General features: G+C 40.2%; 1 pseudogene; it reads left to right on the top strand.

Annotated features, from left to right (window-relative positions):
• The first annotated feature begins 1,784 nt into the window (after positions 1-1,784).
• LOC149184791 (elongation factor 1-alpha pseudogene) lies at positions 1,785-2,186 on the top strand (annotated as a pseudogene).
• The last annotated feature ends 3,963 nt before the right edge of the window (positions 2,187-6,149 follow it).

Genomic DNA, 6,149 nt, shown 5'->3' with positions numbered 1-6,149 from the left:
GGCAGGTTGTGGCTCAGGCTTGCTTGATGTGGCTTTGAAGCTTGTAGATGACCATCATTTCCCTCTCTATTAGATACAAGGCGAGAAGATGAAGAGATATCAATTGCAAGACTTTTCAATATTCGAGAACAAATCCTGTTGTATGAGCGAAATATCTTCTTGGCTGTTGAAGCCCATTGCCAAGAAGCGATCCATCCAAGATGAATCATTGTTCTTGTAGGATGTTTGTTTTTGAAGCATCTGTTTGAAGAATGACTGGTTTTATGACAGTGCTTACATGGATGAAGATCAAAACAGTGATATTTCATATGGCCAACTCGGTCACAGTGTTGGCATTTCACAATCTGTTGTTGTTGCTGTGGAAGAGGGGCAGAAGTTGAAGGTGAACTGTCATGAAGGAATCCAGCACTTTGAAACTGAATGGGCTTTGAGTAATCTGGAATATGAAAGGACACGTCCTTCTCATATCCAAGACCTATTCTGTGCTTGTTATGGACAAGCTCTTCCCAAGGTCTGATGATTGGCTTGGGAAGTGTAGGCTGGACTTCTAAATCTACATTCACATCTGCTCTTGAATTAGCCTCAAATTTACTATCTTGATTATTTTTTGCATGTTGATGGGTGGCTGTCTCAATGTTCTAAACAAAAACACGTTCAAAATGATGTCTATTTTGATGTAGCTCTTCTTGCTGGAATTGAGATTCGAGTTGCAAAAAGTCAATTTTCTCATGTGCATTTTGCAGACAAATTTTAATATCAGAAAGTGTATCATACCTAATTTTTACCATTCCATCAACAGTGGAATGAATTAGGATATTTAACAACTCTAATGTATCATCAATTCTAGCCATTGTCTCACAAAGAAATGAAGGCTCAACAATCTTAGTGGACATTGTAGCAAGGCTAGACAAACCCCAGCTATTGGAGATTTCAAAAATGAATACTAGTTGTTTGACAGGACTGAAAGTCAATCGAAGGCTACCTAGACTGCTCTACCGAACAATACATGAATGAGTCACACGCATATCAATTTGCCTTCTTAAAAGGACCCCAAACTCATCCATACATTCAATGCCAATTTCAGTGTAGATCCTCGCTCCATAAATGCCAATGGCAATGCAGAGAAATGCATAAAAAATTGTGTAACATCAACAGGCTTCGAGAGGTAGCAAAAAGTACCATGATTTCAGGAATTGACACCTGAGAAGCTAGCGAAGGCTAGACTTGTGAGGGAGAAAGCATTTGGCACAACTAAGGATCGGATGTTATACATAGAACAGTGTGCAAATTCAAGGGCAGTGACAATTTTTATTCGTGGTGGAAACAAGATGATGATAGAAGAGACAAAGTGAAGCCTTCATGATGCACTTTGTGTTGCTCGGAACTTGATTCGTGATAGTTCAATCATATATGGTGGTGGATCTACATAAATTTCATGTTCACATGTTGTACAAGCTACTGCTGACAAGATTTCTGGAGTGGAGCAGTATGCAGTTCAGGCATTTGCAGATGCTCTAGATGTGATGGCAGGAGTCAAGCTATGGTGGCACAAATCGATGCCCTGAATCGAATTGTAATTTAGTTTGACCAGCTACCACAGCGTGGATGAGCTCCTCGAATGCGAATTTGAAATGAGAAACACCAACAATGGCTTTGATATCAATCTTTTGTCCTCTTCATCTTGTGCGAGTCTCTCTGCTCTCCACGCCGTTGCGAAGCTGTTTTGTGGTGCTTCTGATTCTCCAGACTTAGGCAACCATTTTTGTAAGAGAATTTAGTTCATCATGGGAAAGGAGAAAACCCATATCAACATTGTGGTTATTGGCCATGTCAACTCCGGCAAGTCAACAACCACTGGGAATTTGATCTACAAGCTTGGAGGAATTGACAAGCGTGTGATTGAACGCTTTGAGAAAGAAGCTGCTGAGATGAACAAGAGGTCATTCAAGTATGCTTGGGTTCTTGACAAGCTCAAGGTTGAATGTGAACGTGGTATCACAATTGATATTGCACTATGGAAGTTTGAGACAACTAAATACTACTGCACTGTGATTGATGCCCCTAGCCATCGTGATTTTATCAAGAACATGATTACTAGAACATCTCAGGCTGACTGTGCAGTTTTGATCAAGCTATGGTGGCACTCGCAAACCAAGTTTGAATCTCGCCTCTCTTCGGCAGCTTAACACGGAGCCCTTTGAGTTCATGTTGAAGAAATCTCGTGGTTATGACACAAATGGTGCAAATGGTATGCCCTGTACCTCATCCTCGTCTGCTAGAAACATGAATATGAATCTTGGCATGAATCTCAATTCTGGTGTTAAATATCACTCGAGACTAGAATTGAAAAGTAACGCACTATTACAGTTCTGACAAGGAGCATTTATGTGCACAACAGAGACAACAAATGTTAAAGAGACATGAGCATTGATGTCTTCTAAAACAACAAGATGGAGCTATGTAAAATACAGCTAATGCAAAAAACGAGACGTATGCACAAAATGACTATGGTGCAGGCAACAACCAAAAGTGCCGACAAACTTGTTGACCGGTGCTTGAATGTAGGCGAAAGGTTTGCTAGAATTTAAATGACCCATGAAAACACAATTAAGCACCCAACATGAAAATATGATGGACAGAGGAGCGTTTTTGCTAGAAGAATAGTGCAAAATGGTAGAGACATAATTAGATGAAATGGCTTGGTGCATGTAAGTAGCAGACCTGATAGACAAAGGGACATGCTCTAAACCTAGTGTGGATGGACATCATGGAGGTGAGAGGCGTTAATATGTCAGCTCGACGTTATTTATGACAACATTGGCATGGGGAGTTAACCAGAAACAGGTATGTGCAGATATGAATACAACGCTGCAGATACATTTAGCATATGAACTAGCACATATAACAGAAGGAGTTTCAATGCAACTATAAAGTGCATTACAGAAGGAGAGACTCACTGCTTCATTCATCGTTGTGGAATTCAATATAGAGCCAAATTGTTTTGTATTCCCTTTGACCTTCAAATCCAGGATGCTAGTAGGAACATAGACGTTATGGAAAGGATTGTAGAAATGCAAATCATAAGAAACTCAGACGTACACAGAAATTCAGATATGCAGACCTGGGGCTCTGATACCATGTTAAACACACACATGGCAGAGACAAAATAGGAAAGACAAGCATGGGATTGTATTTCTTATTCACAATGATACATATTTATAATACATAGGAGTGACCCTTGGTTTCATATTCCAAGTGGTCCCTTGGACTCCTTTTGGCTGTTCAGCTTCCACACCAACCCTTAGAGGATTAGGTGTCCAACAATCTACTTGTTATTATGTGGCTTTAATGGCTTTTCTATCATTGATATTTCTCTAGTTATATGCTGGTTATAAGCATTGTTTATATCAAACTTGAATTATGGCTCTCATCTTGTTTTGGTTAGTAAATGAAATGTTAATGAGTGGATGACCTAATAGATGATAATGCAGTTGTTGTGAGATGGCATCAAACCTTATTGATGATTATGAAATAAGTATGAGACCCCTATGATCAGATATGTAATTATGACCTATAGACTACATGTTCATGATGTGTTTGATGAAATGTATATCATGGATAGCCCTAGTTAGGTCAAGTTCTTGTCTAAGTTTTGTGTGAAATTTTGTCTCTATGTCATTTATCATTCCCAAGAGATTTATAAAGTTCTGGGCAATGGTCTGGAGACTAGGCTGAAAAAGTGGCTTAAATCTCGCAGTCACTGGCACAAAACTGGGTGAAAAACTCTGCAGTCGCTTGAAGGCCTTGTTTTGGGAGCGAATAGAGGGTTAAAATCACATGGAGGGATTGTAATGAGAGTGATTGGGGATTTAGTTCAGTTAAAAAGCAAGTTAACTTAGGGGTTGGGCACTTGGAGTGGTTGGTTAGCCTCTGGGGGTCCTGTAGCTCCCGAGGAAGGTAAGTTTGGTTTTGGTTTGTCGATTCCACTTCCTTAACTATACTTGGGGAATTGAATGACATCACAGTAACTATTCGTCACATGTTTACCCATGTAGGATAGTTGGCATGGGTAAATGTGGGAGGAGGGTGTACCAGAGTGGTATCAGAGCATGGTTCAACCTTTGGACTGTATGTGTGGAATGTGTTTGTCATGCATGCATGTAGGTTGTATATGTGTTGTTATGTATGCATGGTGGTGATCATTGTTACAATTGCGTTGTCATGTTGAAGTTGATGATGTTGTTGTTGGCATGTGGTTGTCATGAATGCATGTCAGTTGAATATGCATTTGATATGCATGTCTGTTGTCTATGTAGATGTATGCATGCATTGTCATGGTTATAGTTAGTGCATGAGGCCATGGTATGTAGTTGGTATTTTCATGCATGGTAACTAGATAATGATGGATATGATGCTGGTATATTGTTATGATTATGATTATACATGTATCGTGCTGGTTGATCTTGCAGATATGATATCCTCCCCTGCACTATATTGAGGTATGTTGATTACGTTTATATTTTGGTTTCGCTGACATGGTATGCTTGTAGGAAGAAGAAAAAGATCAAATATGAATAACAATATGGTGGATTACATTTCACGAGATTCTTCCTATAGATTAGATGAACAACATGGTTATGGGTACTCTCTTGATATAACAACACCTCCTCTCACATCTACCCACTTTCATCGGCTTACCCGGGGTAAACATGAGATGAGGGGCTACTATGATATGACTCAATCTCCTGGATGACCTTAAGAAAATGGAATTGACACAACACGACCTTAATGACTTCCCTCAGGTGCCACAGGACCTCTAGGAGTAACCCAACCCCTGAGACAACTCACTTTTTCCGTGAACGAGAGTCCCAGTCACTCCCTTCCCAATGCCTCCATGTGACTATGGGTTCCCAGTCTCTCCCATAGACCTGCATTAGTGTGAATGTGGCCTTTTTATGCCAGCGTTGTGCCAATGGTTGCGAGAATTAAGGCTGTTTTCCAGGGTTGGGGCTTAGTCTCTGCCCATAAAGCTCTGAAACTTCTAGAAATCATAAAAGACATGAAGACAATGCTTGTAAACCAAAAAATGGAACTAGGAATTGACCTGACCATCCCCAACCGACACTGACATTTTGTCAAAAACTTGGTAGATATGTAACTCACAAGTCATGAATGCGAGTCTGAACATAAGGGATTGAAACCTTATCGAAGGTTTAAAAAGAAGGGTCACTATCTTCTCTCATTAGCTGTCTTAACACCAATTAGGTCTTTCATTCAGTCTTTATTCAGTTATGAGTGAAAACATGAAAAGAGCCATGATTGAGATCTGTCATAAAACCATGCTTATAACCAACATATAAGAAAATAACCATAAGAGAACAACCATTAAATCCACATAACAACCAATGCATTTCCTTACCAAAAGCAAGAGAAAATTAGCTTTTATTAACCATAGGCAAATACTGACTGGGTTCGGGACTTCCATGTTCCACCCAACCATAGATTTGTCGAGTCAAATCTCTCTTCAAGCAATCACCCCTGTGCCATATTCCAAGCATGAATGCGAGATCTCATGGGATAAACCAATCCATAAAAAAGTAAGGGAATCCAGAGGTTAAACCACCTCCACCCTCTCCATACCGTGATCACACCTAAATTGGTGCCAAGATCACAAAACCAAACTGAGCTTGGATGCCTCCGAATTTCTCACCATCCTTGAGGAATTTTCCTGTTTCCACCCTCAGGATCTACCATGTATCCTTCCATTACTGGTCAAGGGATTCCTAGACCTTTGGGAATTTTCCTGAGACCACCTCACCCTGGATTCTGAACCATTTGACAACCCAAAAAATGAAACGGAGAACAATCCCATCACACCATGGCTATCTAGAAGCGGCAAGGCTAGGCTAGGCTAAAATCTATTGTCAAAACCCAGAAAAATCCATGCCAATGAAAACAAAAGAACCATATACCAACATGCACATACCATGTTGGCACTATGATACAGGTGTTGTCCTTGATGGCAACTTACTAAGATGACAGATCATAGTTCAGTCTCATAGAATGAAGAAAAAGAGATATACGCAGGTTCCCCTTGATCAAGTCGCGTATACACGCGGGTTAGCAGTACAGAAGGCACGTATGCGTAT

This window comes from Pinus tabuliformis, chromosome 3_2, assembly GCF_031772625.1.
Source record: "Pinus tabuliformis cultivar Carrire ecotype Pingquan chromosome 3_2, CPIR1, whole genome shotgun sequence".
Classification (NCBI taxonomy): Eukaryota; Viridiplantae; Streptophyta; class Pinopsida; order Pinales; family Pinaceae; genus Pinus; species Pinus tabuliformis.
Note: the sequence above shows the minus strand (reverse complement) of the source record. Positions and strands in the feature narration are given on the sequence as shown.